The sequence below is a fragment of the Macaca fascicularis genome, chromosome 15, assembly GCF_037993035.2.
Source record: "Macaca fascicularis isolate 582-1 chromosome 15, T2T-MFA8v1.1".
In the NCBI taxonomy this organism is placed as follows: domain Eukaryota; kingdom Metazoa; phylum Chordata; class Mammalia; order Primates; family Cercopithecidae; genus Macaca; species Macaca fascicularis.
The window spans coordinates 103,689,261-103,709,121 of NC_088389.1; the positions used below are offsets into that span (position 1 = coordinate 103,689,261).

The 19,861-nt window shown below is 34.7% G+C and overlaps 1 protein-coding gene across 19 annotated transcripts in view; it reads right to left on the reverse strand.

Annotated features, from left to right (window-relative positions):
- Window positions 1–19,861, reverse strand: part of ALDH1A1 (aldehyde dehydrogenase 1 family member A1) — a 185,588-nt gene that overhangs the window by 96,115 nt on the left and 69,612 nt on the right. For 4 of the 19 annotated variants that reach the window (XM_045373119.2, XM_074017659.1, XM_065530704.1 and 1 more), the window contains one exon: window positions 10,510–10,632. The exons of the other annotated variants lie outside the window; for them this stretch is intronic. The gene's annotated coding sequence lies outside the window, so the exon portion shown is untranslated. The remainder of the gene's footprint in view (window positions 1–10,509; window positions 10,633–19,861) is intronic. 19 annotated transcript variants of the gene reach the window in all.

Consider the following 19,861-nt stretch of genomic DNA (forward strand, 5'->3'; position numbering starts at 1 on the left):
GATTATTATATTTGATTTTGCTTCTCACATAATGGTGACAATAATAGTATAAATAATATAATAAATTTTCAAGACTTTCTTCCATAAAAATAATGCATCTTGTCTCTAAAAGTTGAACAGTCTTCAGAATATATAGAAGGAATATAAAAGTAGAAAAATTGTATAACATAACTTGGAATAAACATTGAGTTTTAAAAAAAAGTTTGGTATATTTTTGCAATTCTTCTATTGTGCCAGGGGCTAGCAGAGTTAGTGGTGAAGAGTGAATATTCTAAATTGTGTTCATAATTTTATTTTTCAAGTTGCAGCTTTAAAAACATACATAAAGCATCAAATTTTTCCTGTCTCTTCCCTCTACATCAAAAAACCACTCTTATTATCAAAGAAATAAGCTGAGTTTTTCACTTTTTTTCTTGAAAGTAAAAACAGGCAGGCAAAGTTTGATCATGTTAGAAGACTTGAAAATACTTTTTTGTTACTGAGGCAGCATCTGAGTTATTCATATTTTGAGCAGAAAATTGTGAATGTAACTATTGTAAATATAAACGTCACTTTTTGACAAAAAGATGACAGTCGCAAAGTTAATAAGCAAATACAGGGAAACTAATATTTTAATAAGGTTGACTTCTATTACTCTACAAAATCTTTTCTATAAACCTCATATATTTTATTGAAATTATTACTTTTTGTATTTGATTAATAACTTATTTTTTTAAAACATAAAGAGAGTCTTGCTATGTTGCTCAGGCTGGTCTAGAACTCCTGGCCTCAAACAATCCTCCTGCGTCAGCCTCTCAAGTAGCTGAAATTTGATTAATAACTTCTTCATAGGAATATAATTTTAAAAATGTTTGCCATGTAGTCAGATATCATATCTTTAGAAAATCTAAAAGCATATCTGATGATTACTAAATAAATATTTGAAAAATTTTATAGTAGCTATATAAACTAACTGCACCATCCTACATAGTAGCCACAGGCCACATATAAGTGCTGAGCACATGAAACATGGAAAGTTTGACTCAAGAACTGATTTTTAAATTTTACTTTAAAAAAATGTTAAGGCTGGACACAGTGGCTCATACCTGTAGTACCAACACTTTTGGAGGCTGAGGCGGGCAGATCCCTTGAGCCCAGGAGTTTGAGACCAGCCTGAGCAACAGGGAGAAACCCCATCTCTACAAAAAATACAAAAATTAGCTGGTGTGGTGGTGCATGCCTGTAGTCCCAGCTGCTCAGGAGGCCGAGGTGGGAGAATCACTTGACCTGGGAAAGCAAGACTGCGGTGAGCCGTGATCGCGCCACTGCACTCCAGCCTGGGTGACAGACTGAGACCCTTTCCCAAGAAAAGGAAAAAGTTAAATAAACTTGGAATAACTTTCTCGATCACAAATTTTGTGATCGAGATAGGCCGGGCGCGGTGGCTCAAGCCTGTAATCCCAGCACTTTGGGAGGCCGAGACAGGCGGATCACAAGGTCAGGAGATCGAGACCATCCTGGCTAACACGATGAAACCCTGTCTCTATTAAAAAATACAAAAAAAAACTAGCCGGGCGAGGTGACGGGCGCCTGTAGTCCCAGCTACTAGGGAGGCTGAGGCAGGAGAATGGCGTAAACCCGGGAGGCGGAGCTTGCAGTGAGCTGAGATCCGGCCACTGCACTCCAGCCTGGGCGACAGAGTGAGATTCCGTCTCAAAAAAAAAAAAAAAAAAAAAAATGTAAATACAGATAAAGTACATCTGATGAAAATTTAGCCTTTGGATTGAGATTTGTTTTAAGTATAAGACACACAGTTATGAAAAACAAAGAAAGAAAGGGAAACAGGTATTGGTTTTCAATATTGTTTATGAGTTGGATTAATAATATTTTGGATATGTGGGATTAAATAAAATATATTATTGAAATTCTTTAAAATTCACCTTTTTAATTAATTAATTAATTTATTTATTTATTTATTTTTTATTTATTTATTTATTTTTTTTTTTTGAGACGGAGTCTCGCTCTGTCGCCCAGGCTGGAGTGCAGTGGCCGGATCTCAGCTCGCTGCAAGCTCCGCCTCCCGGGTTCCCGCCATTCTCCTGCCTCAGCCTCCTGAGTAACTGGGACTACAGGCGCCCGCCACCTCGCCCGGCTAATTTTTTTTTTATTTTTTATTTTTTTTATTTTTTTATTTTTAGTAGAGACGGGGTTTCACTGTGGTCTCGATCTCCTGACCTTGTGATCCGCCCGCCTCGGCCTCCCAAAGTGCTGGGATTACAGGCTTGAGCCACCGCGCCCGGCCCTTTTTAATTTTTTTAAAAAGTGACTCCTAGAAAAATTTAAATTACATACATGGCTTATTATATTTTAAACTGGATAACATTGATCTACATTGTAGATAGAAATTAAAACTCACCAGTCTTTGCAGTTTATAAAATCTGTCGCCAATTATCATTATATGTATTTTTGAGCATATCTATAAAAACTGACTAAAGATCAGGTTTTCATAATAGCCACAGCTAATCTAATGACACAGGGCAAAAATTTCTCCTTAACTTGTGGGACCATTTCAATTGCTAGTAAAGTGCTCAGAGCCCCATATTAGGTTAGTTTTTATTTTTAGTAAAAACCTGAGTTTATAATATCCAAGCATCTTTGCAGGGTCACAGTGTACAGTTGGAAAGGTTATTTATAACAGAGGACTGCTGACTAAAAGACCCAGTTTGTACTACGCTCATGAAACCTTGCCCCTGGCAAAAACCTGCGTTTGTCTGGCATAAGGAGCTTCTTTCCTAATTGGCACAAAGACAGCATACAGGCTAGCTAACTCTGCATGTTTTCATCAACATGCAATATTATAAAAAACATTCTCAGATGATTGTTTTCTGCCCAAATCATCCAGGTGGAGTGTATTACTGAAAGTAATATGCAGTGAAAATTCTGGGACCACCTTACATTTGCCAAAGGTTTTACTATTCCCCCAACTATCACATACATTTTATCAATGTTCTTGTAGTAATACAAGGAGATGTTAAGCAGATATTGTCCTCATTTTACAGCCAAGAAACTGGAATTGAAATGTCTCTTTGGATTGGTATAGAATTCAGAATAATCACATTTGCCCTTTGCAATAAAATTATAGCTCCTATAGCTTGTGAAGCAGTCTCATAGACATAAACATTGCAACTAAAATTGAATATAACATTTATAGGCTAAGAACAGACCCAACCATATGTCTCACTGAATTTTGGTTTCCAATAAAAACATGTAATCATATTTTATTATTTAATTTATGTGTTTTAATTAAAAGACCCAAAGAGTATATATAGTATCTCCCCAAAGTTAACATATTTTTATAATTACTTCTATATAACTTATCTACCTGAATCCATGAATAAAAGTTCTCCCTTGAAAATGTTCCTGCAAATAATAGCTACCTTTAAGAAACAACTTTGCATTACAGTCAATTAAAACCTATTTATTTTTAACATTGTTAAAAATAAACAATGTTTTCATGCTATATATTTTATTTAAAGATAAGGGAAACAACTTAGCTGGTGCTTTTATGAATCTAGAGGGCTCTGAAGAGAATATCTTTAGGATAATTCCTTAATATCCCTTTTGGAAGAGTATTAGTAGTTTCTTATTCAATGTAGATTTCTTAAGTAGCTGACATTTATTTTATTTCCTACCACCTGATCTTGGTACCTTAAAATCTGTTTTTTATTTGTTTTACATTTATTCATGTTCTAATGGCTCCTAGTGATTTTCAATTAGAATTTTCTTAAGGAATGAGTTTTAAGATCTTTCTCCCTATACAATAGTATTGTTGGTACCTATATATTTAAAAAGATATCTGTATTTTCTAAATAGTGATGACTCATTGATTATACTTTTAATAGTTACTAATTTTAAACCACTAAATTGGAAGCTTATAGTTACTTGAATGCAGTAAATGGCAAGTATATTTAATTATATCAAATATTATGCCTCTTTTGGTGTTATTATAGATATATTTGTGCACTGAGATTCAGAACTGGTCTACCTCACATAGATTTTGAAGAATGTCTTAGGTTTATAACAAAAGTTGCCTCCCAAAATCTATACCCCTAAGCAAAGTTTCCTTTTGGGGTATCAAACCATACCACAGCTGCCAGGTTTTCAATATAATGGAAACACTAATATTTTATGTTTATTTCATTCTCATGTTTATCAAACCCTTGTGGTCACCAAAAGATTATTCAGACATATACTTCATCCACATGGATTTGAAGGGGAATTTTAATAAAACATGACAAAACGGAAATTTATTTTAAATGTAAAAATGTGAATTCACACACAACTATCACACACACTACTCATTTGGTAAATCATTTAATGGACATTGTCATTTTGACATGTAGAACATTTCTCTTCCTCCATCACCTTTGAATTAATTGGATTGTAAGGGTGGATAAAGGAAAAAGGGGTGGGATTTGGAATTCCCAATGGCTCCCATTGCTATTTATATCATTGAATCATTTTGAAGTCAGGTAGATGTTAACCTAATAAGGGAAGCCCCACTGGCTTTCTGTCTCCTCCAGACAATACAATGGCATAATTGTGTCTGTGCTTCTCTTTTCAATTGTTCTACTATAACACAGATGGAGAACTAACCACAGACTCTAATTAACTCAAATTAGACTAATGAGAGAGATGATAAGTACTACAACATGAAGATTAAGAAATTAATCCTAATTTGAAACCTCCAAGATGTTGGGCACAAAGGAAATAAATGTTAAAAGGACAAATTGGGCCACTGCTTCATAAATGTTGAAAGCAAGACTAACCAATCAATGGCTGTAGCCCATTTGAATAAATGTTTCTGACTTTCTAGAAGGAAGAATTTCAGCACCTACAGAAGAGCAGACCAAGTTTCATAACGTTATTAAAGCGTTTTCTTATATTTAATTCTCTATTTATCATTAGCTTGGAGATGGGAGGAGTGGAGGTGGCAGGAATAGAAAAATAACTTATTGATTTAAAAATCTGTGCTCAGCAAGTTTTTTCCAAGTATAGAAAATTTAGAAAAAACTAAAGTATTACAATATATTTTGAAAGACATTATGTAAAAGTATAATGAGAAATTTTAATTTTATTGTTTGAGGAAACCCTTAATTATACACGTGCATTAAGGAAGTTTCTTATTTGAAATGTTCACACTTTCTATTTTCCCATGATTTACAACTCATTAAAATGTATTTCTTTTACAATGAGCACTCAGCTTTTATACTGTTGCTTCTAATGTTCACTCATTTCTCTGAATTTTCAATTATTTACTATGAAAATAAACTGATAGAGAAGAGATAATCTTATTTAGTGTTATAGAATTCTATAGCAGTCTGGTTTGAAATCCATTTTATATATAAGTTTACTTGTAAGTATATGTTTGTATTTTGAATTATTGTGGTTCTACAAAGGATATAAGGCAGCAAAACTTAAATACAAATTAAGCATTATATAAAATATAGAGCAATATTATCAGAATTAAAAATAAAGGCCACATAAGGGAAGAAAATGAAAATAAAAGCTGTTTGGATGATATTAGAGGATGTATAATTGAACATCAAACTTAACACAGACTTCTCTGGAAGCCAAAGTAAAAAAGGAGGTAAAGTAAGCTACATGACTCAGGATTTATAAAAGTGGAATATCATTAATTCCTCAGTGCTTTCAAGAAATATTTGAAGTCTTTAGAACAGGAACTCGTATGTGGGACACTAAGTAATCATTCCTTCAACACCTGCAATTTATAGTAGATGCTTGGCACATTTGTAAGAAAAAATTGGATTGATATTCCAAATAATACTAAAAAGAGAATTTTGGTAAAGTCCATTTAGGCAGTTTTTCCATTCACCGTTTTTAGGCTCTTTCAATTGATTTTCTAGTACCCTCGCTTTTCTCCCTCTTTCTCCACATTAGAAGTAGCTATAAGCTCTATTTCCTCTCTCTCTAACATACCAGGTGGGATGTTACATGAAAGCCGGTTTCTGACAAAATTTAGCATACGACAGATTTGTTGTCAAGTAGGTACAAAAACATTCAAACAATCGGTTCTTTCAAGTAAGTGAAATTCCATCTCTCTGCCCTTCAAGCACTGACCAGTACTTTGCACAAAATATTCTCTGGAAGCCCAGTGACAATAGTCTTGAGAAAAAATGTGCTAGTCATCTAGCCATAATTAGGTGAATCCTTTATTACGCCAATGGCCCACGGACGAGAACAGGAGTTCTAAGACTAGGACACAGCTTTTAAGGATGTTAGGATCCTGGCTCCTCAGGTTCTCAAAATGGAAAAATGTGTTTCAAAGAGCTCTTCTGTTCAAATGCAGATGGAGGTAGTGATATTACAGTCATTGTGATATGAAGTCATTGCACTTGGAATAACCTCCGTTATGAAATAATGATTGTGATCTTTCTTTTTTTGTTTTTGTTTTTATTTTTGAGACAGTCTTACTTTTCATCCATGCTGGAGTACAATGGTGCCGTCTCGGCTCTCTGCAACCTCTGCCTCCCGGGTTCAAGTGATTCTCCTGTCTCAGCCTCCTGAGTAGCTGGGACTACAGGGGCGTGCCACCAGACCTGGCTAATTTTTGTTTTTTGTTTTTTTATTTGGTAGAAAAAGGATTTCACTATGTTGACCAGGCTGGTCTCGAACTCCTGACCTCATGATCCACCTGTCTCAGCCTCCCAAAGTGCTGGGATTACAGTCGTGAGCCACAGCACCCTGCCATGACCTTTTAAATGCTCTAACCATTCCTGGAGGGTAGATCTCTAATTATAATACTTCAAATGTTAACAATTCACTCTAGCAAGTAGAGTACAGTTAACTTATTCACTCATCTATGGCATACTTTGTTTTCCTGCACTTCACTTCATTGTATGTCACAGATACTGCATTTTGTACAAACTGAAGGTTTGTGACAACTCTGCTTCAAGTAGGTCTATGAGCATCACTTTTCCAACAGCATGTGCCCACTTCATGTCTCCATGTCACATTTTAGTAATTCTTGCAATATTTCAAACTTTTTTATTATTTCATAGCTGTTATGAAGATCTGTGATCAGTGATCTTTGATGTTTCTACTGTAATTGTTTTGGAGTGCTATGAACCATGCAAATGTAACAGGGTGAACTTAATTGATAAATGTTGTGTGTTCTGCTCCACCGAACAGCCGTTCCCCCCGTCTCTCTCCTTCTCCTCAAGCTTCCCTATTCTCTAATACATGACAATATTGAAATTAGGTCAACGTATAAACCTACAATGGGCTTTAAGTGTTCAAGTGAAACCAAATGTTGCACATTGCTCACTTTAAATGAGAAGTTAGAATGATTAAGCTTAGTGAGGAAGGCGTGTCAGAAGTCAAGATAGGCCAATGGCTAGGCCTCTTGGGCCAAACGGTTAGCCAAGCTGCGAATGCAAAGAAAATGTCCTTGAAGGAAATTGAAAGTGCTGCTCTAGTGAACACGCGAATGATAAGAAAGCAAACAGCCTTATTGCTGATAAGGAGAAAGTTTTAGTGTTTTGGAAAGAAGATCAAACTGACCAAAATGTTCCCTAAAACCAAAGCCCAATCCAAGAAAAGTCCTAACTCTTTTTAATGAAAAGAGTTTTTTATTTTTCTTTTTTGTAATAAAGCGTTTTTAATTAAGGTATGTATAATTATTTGGTAGTCATAATGTTATCCCACACTTAATAGACTACCGGAAAGTGTAAACATAACTTTTACGTGCACTAGGAAATAAAAAAATTTGCCTGACTCACTTTATTGTGGTGGTCTGGAACCAAACCCACAATATCTCCAGGCTATGCCTGTGTCATACAATCTATGATGAAATATTTAAAGTGAATTGCAGGTAACATGACAGGAGTTGTTGTAATCTACCCATAAGAAAACATTAAGTTTTACTGAGATGTCTACATCAAATCTTTCCCTCAAATGTCTACTGATAAACGCATCATTCTTCATTAATTACACAACATATTTAATGTATAATAATAAATGCAAACATTTTTCTTTTTAGTACTTTATTATGCATAGTATTTTGTGTTTCAAATTATTTCCCATACATCATTTAATTTAGTGACTAAAACACTGTAAATTGGAATACAATAGTAACCAGTACCTTTATCATACGAAAGAAGACAGAAGGACTCACTCTGGTAAAATCTTTTTTACCAGAGCCACACAGCAAATCGTGACAGACCTGGCATGGTCTATTGAGACAGATCATGGTTTTCCAATGAGTCATCTTTCTTAGTGATCTTTTGTGAAGTTTTTTCAACTGTTTTTCCAGGAAAGTCTACAAGAGGAACGCATTGATATTCTTTTACATGTTTCACTTCCTTTCATTATCCAATAAAATGACTTTAAAACATACTTTTGGCTGGGTAGAAGTTCTTTAATGCTTCCTGAAAAAAAAATTCTTCAGGATGAAATTTAACTATAAATCGAGCACCATTTTTATTTAGCAAAATTTGAAGCCTGTGCTTCACAAAACTCAAAACCTTCACCATATAATAAGCCTCACTTAAAATGTAAGTGGGAAATCTTGTCCATTTTTGTTATCTGGGAGATAACTAGGTTGAAATTGTCTTAGTTTATAATGTATTTCTTCTCTACCTTCAATGCTTTCTTTAAAACAGAATTAGTTCCTCCGAGGAAAATACTCTTGATTCACAAAAACACGCTAAATACAAGTCATATGGAATGAGTTTTTGTCTTATTTGTGCCAGTTATTTGCTAATTGACTGCCTCATTCTTATAACTGCATTAAACCTAGATTGAATCTGAAAAGAGGCAGTCATATGAATTAGAATGTTTTAGGGTTCATGGGAGTACTAAATAGGGGCAAAATATGTTACGGTCTTGTATTTGTTTTCCTGGAAAGGTCTTATTTCTTCAGATTCCAACTCAGCAAAACCTCCTCTGAGCATCTATCTCTTAAATGTACCCTCTTACCCACCTTACTGGGTACACTCTTCTCTGTTTTTTGCTTATATCTGTAATTGCATTTTGTGCAGTGTTTACCTGATTCTTTGCTTCTCTTGTAAGACTAGTAGTCCATGGAGAATAAGAACACGTTAGTATGTAGCTCCACTCCAAGTACAGTGCTAGATACAGAGCAGATTCTCAAAGAAGTTTGTTAAACGAATGAATGGATAACAAATGAATGAAATCCAGTGGAACATAGGAAATATTTACCCATCTATCTTGCAGGATTGTCGTGAAGCTCAAAACTGATAATGTGTGATAAGTTAAATGAAACCTTGTAAACCTAAGTGCCATGGACAGTTTCCCTTAACTTGCATAACTGAAGTAAAAGGCTGGAGATTTGAAATAAACTAAACTAAAACCCAACCATACTCAGTCTGTAAATGCTGACCTTGTGCAGACTAAATCTAACAGCCCTTGAGTGAAGTCACCTACCCCAGCAATTCATCCTCCTTGGCATGGCCCTTGCTAAGGTTAATAGGGACTGTGGATATCTCAGACTGCCAAAACATAAGGAGATATGACAGGAAACCAAACGGGAAACTGCTGGCTGCCTTGGGCTCACTGAGATCTGTGTCTAACAAGGCAGACTTGTCGCTGGGCTCTTTGGAGGTGAAATGAAGCGATGGACTAATGCTGGGCACAGGAGGCGCCAGGTCCTGACAGGCTAAGGTGTGACCTGCTGAATCCTAACCATCCCAGACATCTTTGGAAGAACAGTGAGCTGGGCGATGGCCAGGGGCAGGCAAGGTTGCAGGGGAAGGAGGTGTGTGCGGAGCCCACAGAGAGTAGAGAAAGAAAGGGCAAGTGAGATTACTGGTCATCTGGTGTCTTAGATCACACGCAAAACAAACGTCAAGCACAACAGCAAACACAACCTTTGAGCATTACTGTCTCCAAAGAGTATTTACCAAGTGCTGTCTGGCTTGATCTCCCAGACTTGGTTAAATATGCATTCTGTTAATGTTGTGTTTCTGACTTTCTTTCCTTTCCTTTTTTGTTATTGTTATTATTTCTATTTTTAAAAATGTAAGACTTTACTTGCTTTGATACTGAGGAAAGGAAGGTGTAAGAGTGAGAAGAGAGAGGAAAATTCCACAAAGCATTTTTTAAAAAACTTTTCCAATAGAAATATAAAATGTAATTAGGTATGTATAATCATATTCTTACATATAATGTATTATTAAGCGTATTATATTATTAAATATTATATATAGAAGATTCTTTTTATTATTAAGTATAACATATACATAAAATTCTACAAGTTATTCTTCATTTTAAAATACTAATACTAATACTGGCAATTCATTTAACTCATCATTTTTATAAGCTACCTTTCTTGGAAAAACAATATCAGTAATAACATTAAAATACATTTTACTTGATGACTGAAGGCATACAAATGCATCAAAACATTTAAATATATTATTGCATTTTATGATGTAAAGAAGAATTGAAAAATGAGAACGTATAAATGAGGTGAACATTTTTATATACCTCTATTGTGGCAATTTCATCACTTTTTTTTACAGTTCTTTGTTTATGTGAACTCTGTTCCAAATGAATCCAAGATCTAGGGAAATACGAACAATATCTTGCTCATCCTCGAATTTTCAGCATCTAGCAAAATTTGGGGGGAATAATAGGTTCTTAATTAAGGATATACAATAAATTTTAACATCATAGCAAAACTAAGTGGAAAGTATAGAGAATTTCCATATACCCTCTTTCTCCACAGAGGCACAACTGCCAACTATTTGACCTCCCACACCAGAAGGGTGCATTGGTTACAATTGATGAACCTGCACTGTCAAATCACTATCACCCGAAGTCCATAGTTCACACTAGGGTTCACTCTTGTTGTTGCGCATCCTGTGGGTTTGGGCAAATATATGATGACATGGCTCCATTATTGCACTGTCATACAGAACAGTTTCACTGCCCTAAAAATCCTCTGTACTGTGACTATTCTCTCCTCCTGCAAACCCTGGCAACCACTCATCATTTTACTGCAAAATTTAGCCTTTTCCAGATTTCCCTATAGTTGGAGTTATACAGAATGTAGCATTTTCAGACTGACTTTTTCACTTAATGATATGCAGTTAAGCTTTCTCTATGTCTTTTTATGGCTTGATAACTCATTTCTTTTCAGCACTGAGTAACAGTCCATTGTCCGAATGTACCACGTGTACTTATTTACTTACCAAAGAACAACATGGTTGCTTCCAGGTGTTGGCAATTGTGAGTAAATCTGCTGTAAACATCCATATGCAGATTTCTGTGTGGACTAGTTTTCAATTCATTTGGGTAAATACCAAGGAGTGTGATTTCTGGATCATATGGTAAAAGTATGTTTTATAAGAAATTGCTAAACTATCTTCCCAAGTGTCGGTACCATGTTGCATTCCCACTAGCAATAAACAAGAGCCCTTCCTCTTCCACACTTTGCCAGCATTTGGTATTATCAGTGTTTTGAATTTTGGACATTCGAATAGGTATGTCGTTGTATCGCATTGTTGTTTTAATTCTCAATTTCCTACTAACATAGAATATTGAACCTTTTATCCTATGTTTATTACCATCTGTCAATTTTATTTGGTGACTTGTCTGTTCAGGTCTTCTGTCCATATTTTAATAAATTTGTCCATTGTCTTATTGTTGAGTTTTAAAAGTATTTTGGTATATTTTGGATAATCATCCTTCATCAGATGTATCTTTTGCAAATATTTTCTTCAGTCTGTGGCTTGCCATCTCATTTTAAAAAACATTTTCTTTGGCAGACCAGAAGTTTTTAATTTTAATAAAGTTCAGCTTATTATTTATTTATTTTATGGGCCATGCCTTTAAGGGTGTATGTAAAAAGTCAGTGTTATACCCAAGATCATCAAGGTTTTCTCCTATGTTACCTTCTAGGAGTTTTATAGTTTTGTCTTCTTACATTTAGATCCACGGTCCATAATGAGCTATTTTTTGTGAAGGCTGTAAGGCATATACCTAGACTTATTTTTTGTCATGTGGACTTCCAGCTGTCCCAGCACCATTTGTTGAAAAGACTATCTTTGCTCCCTTATATCTTTGCTCCCTTGTAAAGGCCTTTGTTCCCTTGTCTAAGATTAGTTGACTCTATCTATGTGGGTCTATTTCTGGGCTCTCTATTGTCTTCCATTAATGTATTTGTCTATCGTTTTGCAAATGCCATACTGTCTTGATTACTGAAGCTTTACAGTAAGTCTTGAATTCTGGTAGTGCAGGTTCTCCTACTTTGTTTTTCTTCTTCAACATGAAGTTGGCTATTCTGGGTCTTTTGCCACTCCATATAAACATTAGAAATAGTTTATCAAAATCCACAAAATAACTTGTTGGAATTTTTGTTTGTAATTTTATTCACTGTATAAATCAATTTGGGAGAATTTATATCTTGATAATATTGAGTCTTTGTAGCTATAAAACTGAAATATCTCTGTGTTTGTTCAGTTCTTTTTGTTATCTTTCATAAGTGTTCTGCAGTTTTCCTCATATAGATCTTGTATATATTTTGTTTACATTTAATGGAAAGTATTCCATTTTTCTGGAGTGCTAATGAAAATGCTAACATGTTTCTAGTCTGAAATTCCACTTGCTCATCGCTGGTATATAAGAATGCAATTGATTTTTGTATGTTAACCTCATATCCTGCAATGTTGTTATAATCACTAATTAGTTCTAAAATTTTTTTTGATTATTATAATGTCTTTTTCTGGTTTTGATACTGAGATAATGCTGGCCTCATAAAATGAGGCATGGAGTATCCTCTCTGCTTCTATCTTCTGGAAGAGATGTAGAAAATTGATACAATTTCTTCCTTAAATGTTTGACAGAATTCACTAGGGAACCAACCTAGGGTGTTGTGTGTTTTGGAAGGTTATTAACTATTGATTCAATTTCTTTTTACATATAGGCCTATTCATATTGTCTATTTATTCTTGTGTACATTTTGGCACATTGTGTCTTTCAAGAAATTGGTAGAATTTTGGGGTATAGAGCTGTTCATAATATTCCTTTATTTTCTTTAATGTTCATAGGTTCTACATTGATGTGCCATCTGTAATTTTAATTTTATATATTTACTTATTTATTTGTTGGTTTTTTTTTTTTTTTTTTTTTTTGAGACAGTATCTCACTCTGTTACCCAGGCTGGAATGCAGTGGCACAATCATGTCTCACTGCAGCCTCGACCTCCTGGGCTCAATCCTCCTGCCTCAGCCTCCTCAGCAGCTGGGACCACAGGCATAGATCACCAACCCTGACTATTTAAAAATATATATTTGTAGAGATGTGGTCTTACTATGCTGCCCAGGCTAGTTTTGAACTCTTGGATTCAAGTGATCCCTCCACCTCAGCCTCCCAAAGCTCTGGGATTACAGGTATGAGCCACTGCACCCAGTCCCATCTTTAATTTTTCATGTAAGTAATGTCTGCCTTATTTTTTTTTTTTTTAAAGCTAGCCTGGCTAGAGGCTTATCAAGTTTATTTATCTTTTCAAAGAATTAATTTTTGGTTTTGTTGATTTTCTCCATTGATTTCCTGTTTTCAATTTCATTAATTTTTTTCTCTAATTTTTTTTTTTCTTCTGCTACTTTGGGTTTAATTTGTATTTTTTTTTTTCTAGTTTTCTAAGGTGAAACTTTAGATGACTAATTTTAGATCTTTCTTCTTTTCTAATATATGCATTCAATCTATATATCTTTCTTTAAGCACTGCTTTAATGCTTTTCACACATTTTGATACATTGAATTTTCATTTTGTTTTAGTTGAAATATTGTTAAATTACTCTTGGGATTTATTTTTGGACACGTGTTATTTTGAAAGGTATGGCTTAATCTTTAAGTATTTTGGAACTTTCTAGCTATTGTGTGGACATGTTTGTAGTTCATTTAGGTAAATACCAAGGAGTGTGATTTTTATTAAACTTGTTCGGATATGTTTTATGGTCAAAAATGTGGCCTATGTTGGTGAATGTTCCATGTTAGCTTAAGAAGAATATGTATTCTGCTATTGTTAGATGTAGCTTTAGATGTCAATTTTATTCAGTTGATTGACAGTGCTGTTGAATTCAATTATATCCTTACTGATTTTCTGCCTGCTAAATCTATCTGACATATAGCTCTGACAGACAGGTGTTAAAGTCTCCAAATATACTAGTTGATTCATCTATTTCTCAATAAAGTTCTATTAGTTTTTGCCTCATATATTTTGACACTTGGTTGTTAGGTACATACACATGAACAATTGCTATGTGCTCTTGGAGTATTGATTCCTTTACCATTATATAATGCCTCTCTTTACCCCTGATAACTTTTCTTGCTCTAAAATGTGATCTGTCTAAAAATAATGTAGCTACTCCCACTTTCTTTTGATTAGTGTTAGCATGATATACTTTTCTCCATTATTATTTACTTTTAATTTGTATTCGTCTTTAACGTAGTTTTTTGTAGATAATATATATTTAGGTCTTGTTTTTTTTGATTCATCCACACAATCTCTGTTTTATAACTGATATATTTAGATCACTGATGTTTAAAGTGATAAAGTTGAATATCTACTATATTTTTTACTGTATTTTGTTATCCTTGTTTTCTGTTTCTATTTTGGTCTTCCACGCCTTTTCCACATTTTGTGGTTTTAGTTAAACCTTTTATATGATTTTCTCTCCTTTCTTATCATATTAATTATACTTCTTTTTTTTAACCCTTTTTAGTGGTTGCCATAGAGTTTGCAATATACGTTTACAACAAATCTATTTTCAAATAACACCGTACTGCTTCATGGATAGTGCAAATATTTCATAAAAATGAAATGTTCCTAATTCCTTACTCCTGTACCTTCTATAATTGTCATTCATTTCATTTATACATAAGAACATATATACACACACACATACATTTATATGCATATATAATCAAATATATTGCTGTCATTATTATTTTCAGTAAACTGGTAACTATTTGATCAATTAATACTAGAAAAAGTTTTTTACTTTCAATTATTCTCTGATGTTTTTCATTTTTTGTGAATACCTGAGTTTTTGACCTATATTGCTTTCCTTCTCTCTGAAGAACATCTCTTAAATTTCTTATAAGACAGGTCTACGGGCAACAAGTTTCCTCCATTTTTTTTAAATAAGTTTTTATTTCTCCTTCCTTTTCTTTTTTTTTTTTCTTTTGACAGAGTTTCATTCTTGTAGCCCAGGTTGGAGTGCAATGGCGTGATCTTGGCTCACTGCAACTTCTGCCTCCCAGTTTCAAGCGATTCTCCTGTCTCAGCCTCCTGCGTAACTGGGATTAAAAACGCCCGCCACCATGGCTGGCTAATTTGTTTTGCAGTTTTAGTAGATACTGGGTTTCACCATGTTGGCCAGGCTGGTCTTGAACTCCTGACCTCAGGTCATCTGCCCACCTCGGCCTCCCAAAATGCTGGGATTACAGGCATGAGCCAACATGCCTGGCCTCTCCTTCACTTTTGAAGGATTATTTCACAGGTTATATAATTCTAAGTTGGTGGATTTCTTTTCTCTCAACACTTTGAATAATTTACTCCACTTTCTTCTTGCTTGCATGGTTCATTCAATCATGATTTGTTGAGGTCTGTGTGTGGCAGGTAATCTAATAGAAGACCTGCCCTACACCCAGAGAGAAGGAATCCTTGCCTTAGTAAGTCAAGGGGCAAGTTGTCCTTGGGACCAAGGAAAATGTTTTTCCCTCCTAGACCATGATCTGGGTAGCAGAAGCCTGAATTCCCTGTCCAGATAGCTCTGAGCCCCTTTCCAGTGCTTAAATAGTCGACTTAGTCAAATGGAGTTCTCTTTGTTCCTCTATAGGTAAGGTGTTCTTTCCATCTGGCTTCTTTCAAGATTTTTCCCTTGCCTTTGATTTTGTTGTTTGAATATGGTATACTTAGGTGTAGGGTTTTTGGAATTTATTCTGCTTATTATTCCCTCGGTTTCCTAGATCTTTGGTTTGGTTTGGTGTCTGAGATTAATTTGGGGAAATTCTGTCATTATTGTTTCAAATATTCCTTCTCCTTTTTTTTCTTTCAGTTTTTTTTTTTTCCATTATCTGTATGTTATACTCTCTGAATTGTCCCACAGTGCTCCGATATTCTGTTCTGTATTTTTCAATCTTTCTTCTGTTTGCTTTTCAATTTGGAAGTTTCTATTGTTATATCCAGAAGCTCAGTGATTCTTTCTTCAGCTGTGTCCAATCTACTAATAAGCCCGTCAAAGGAATTCATTTCTGTTTCATTGTTTCTGATCTAAGGCGTATCTTTTTGATGCTTTCTTAGAATTTGCATCTTTCTGCTTACATGATCTATCTGTTTTTGAAGGTTGTTCATTGTTTCTGTTAAGTCTCTGCCATATTTTGAATGTTCCCTCCAAAACTCATGTCGAAACATAATCCCCAGTGTGGCAGTATTGAAAGGCAGGGCCTTTAAGAGGTGACTGGATCATGGGTGCATTTATCCATGAGTGGATTAATGGCTTATCCTGGGAGGGTAACCGGTGGCTTTATAAGAACAGGAAGAGAGACCTGTGCTAGCATGTTGGCATGCTTAGCCCCTCACCACATGATGTTCTGAACTACCTCAGGATGCCGCAGTGTCCCCACTAAAAAAGAATGCTCTCACCAGATGTAACCCTTGAGCAAACTGTATAATTTCAGAATAGGAAAGCTTTTTTTTTTCCTATAAAAAGGTAATTCCTTTTCTTTATAAATCACCCAATTTTAGATATTCTGTTATAAGCAAAAGAATGTATACAAATTACATTCTGAAACTTATTGTAAGTCAAATTAAATCACTTTTGTTAAAGGTCTAAAGGATCTAGCAAATTGTGTGTTTCAAAAGGAAAAATATATATTCTTCTTACTGCTTTATATATTCTACATATATGTTCTAAATACCACATAAAGATAAAAATTTGGCTGGTTCACGCCTGTAATCCCAGCACTTTGGGAGGCCGAGGTGGGTGGATCACCTGAGGTCAGGAGTTTGAGACCAGCCTGACCAATATGGTGAAACCCGTCTCTACTAAAATTACAAAAATTAGTCAGGAGTGGTGGCAGGCGCCTGTAGTCCCAGCTACTTAGGAGGCTGAGGCAGGAGAATTGCTTGAACGTGGGAGGCAGAGGTTGCAGTGAGCCGAGATGGCACCACTGCACTCCAGCCTGGATGACAAAGCAAGATTTCAACTCAAAAATAAAATAAAATAATAATAAAAAAAGACAAACGTTTATTATGGGCTTTAGAGAAAGTGCCTTATAACCTTCAACTTATTAGAGTATATTCATATAATACGTGTCTTCTCTTATTTTCTAATTTTCATAGAGCTGAAAATACAATGTAGTCAATTAAATATTCATTGCCAATGATAAACCCATTGGAAAATCTACCTGCTCAGACTTTTTGTTTCTGATTCAGCATGCAAGCAGCTTACTATGCTCATGTTTGCCTCTCTTAGTGTGTGTGTGGTGATATTCTATTGTTACATTCATTTGTTTACATTCTGTTAGTGAAGTTGAGCATCTTATTAATGTTGTTGGCCATCCATAATTCCTCTTCTGTGAAATGCAGCACCTCTTCTTCTTTTCAGTCCAGGATCAAAGCAACTTTTCTTTTTAAGGTCTGAGATCAATATAGCAATAGCATGTTGTTACCACTTTATTGTAACAACAAGTAACAAGCTGGACAAACTTAAAAATCAACTCTTCCAAATCCATCAGAGAGGTGAGGCCATAGGAAAAACTGCTACTCCAAAATTTTAGAGACAGACAGGCAGATATAGAGAGTTACAACTTACTGTACCAGAAACCTCCGTGGGAATCAACTCCAGGCTAGGAAAATCTAAGTTGTAATTAACAAATTGTTGGAGTCTCAATGTGAACAAGTCTGAGAGCTAAAACATGCAGGGGTACTAAGTCATAGGGGGAGGCCCACACTCCATTGATTGTATGATTATATAAGCAATGCATAATCTTTATAAAACTTCAAAGAATACACCAAATTATAGGGAAGGATGAAAAAAGTCCTTTGAAATCCTGCTACTCTTATATATACTGATTTGTAGTATTTTGGTTAAATTCATTGATGTATTTTTATGTAATATCACACTTATGTATAAAACAGCATAAATGGAAAAATATCTTACATACTGGGACACATATTTAATAAATACTGTTGTTTTTGTGAACTGACGTATCTTCTCCCTGTACTCAATCCTACCCTCCCTACCTCGTCCCCCACTCATCAATTATGCAACCAAAAGTTAACTACCTGGTGTATGTCTTTCTATAACTTTCTCCATTATCTTAGATTCACATACACATACATACAAATATGCATGGTACCTATGAAACACATTTTGCCACTTTCTTTTACATAAATGGAATATTGTATCTGTTTCTCCATACTAGCTTTTTTCCTTTGGTGTTTATCAAGAACATATTTCCAGGGAAATATATATAGATCTGGGTCATTCTTTCAAATGGCTAGGTGATAATGTATGAAATTATCACAATATATTAAATTATGCCTCATTGTGTAGACATTTACTTTGTTTCCAAAATTGTCAAATATCTCTTTGTCACTATATCCTTATGCATTGAAACTTTTATTTTTATGGTATAGAATACTAAGAGTAGGGTTACTGAATAAGAGGCTATGTGGATTATTAATTTTAACACATAGCACCAGAATGCTTTTCTAAAAGGCTATATCTGTTTATACTTCCACCAATGATAGATGAGAGTTTCCTTCCTCTCTTGCTACCATGCTCATGTTTGCCTGTCTGAGTGTGTGTGTGTGATGATATTCTATTGTTACATTCATTTGTTTACATTCTGTTAGTGAAGTTGAGCATCTTACTAATGTTGTTAGCCGTCCATAATTCCTCTTCTGTGAAATGCACCACCTCCTCTTCTTTTCAGTCCAGGATCAAAACTACTTTTCTTTTCAAGGTTGAGATCAACGTAGCAATAGCATGGAAAATTAAAGTGCTCTCTGTGAGGCAGCGTTTTGGGGAAAATACAAGCACTATACGTAAAATAGTGGTTTACTCACAAAACTCTAGACCATTCTCTGAATTGATTTGAAGTTGGTTAACAAAAGTAAAATAACCATTTTCCTGGAGTAAAAACTAAGGAGTTAATCACCTTAAGCCCCTGACAAACACTAATCAAATTTCTGTGTCTGTATACTTGCCTATTCTGAACATTTCATACATAAAGGAAATCATACAAAACGTTCCTTTTTGTGTCTGCTTTCTTTCACATGATAATTTCAAGTTTCGTCCATTTTGTAGCATGTATAAATTCTTCTTCTTTTTTTTTTTTGTTGCTCAATTATATTTCATTGTATGGCTATACCACATTTGTTTATTTATCAGTTGGTAGGCTTTCGGGTCAATCTAATCTTGGTTCAAATCCAAGTTTTAACATTGATTTCCTTTTTGAAGATGGGTATGTTAAAAGAAAAAAGTTTAAATTCAATTTTACCAGCCTCAATACACTGAATTATGCATATATACATATATATGAGATTGAATATTATATATCCAATACACTGGAATACACACACACACACACACACACACACACACACTAGACCTCACAGGGTTTGTGAAGATTAAGTAAAACAATATATGTAAAATACAGTATCTGGCCAATGTAATAAGTACTCATATCAGTCAGGAAATCAGAAACCACACTAATTATAATAACAGAAAGAATTTAGTATGGGGAATAGCTAAAGAAGTAAAAAAGGAACATGAAGGGAACAGATAAATTAACTGCAGGAAGTAGATTTGCCAGTAGGGCTG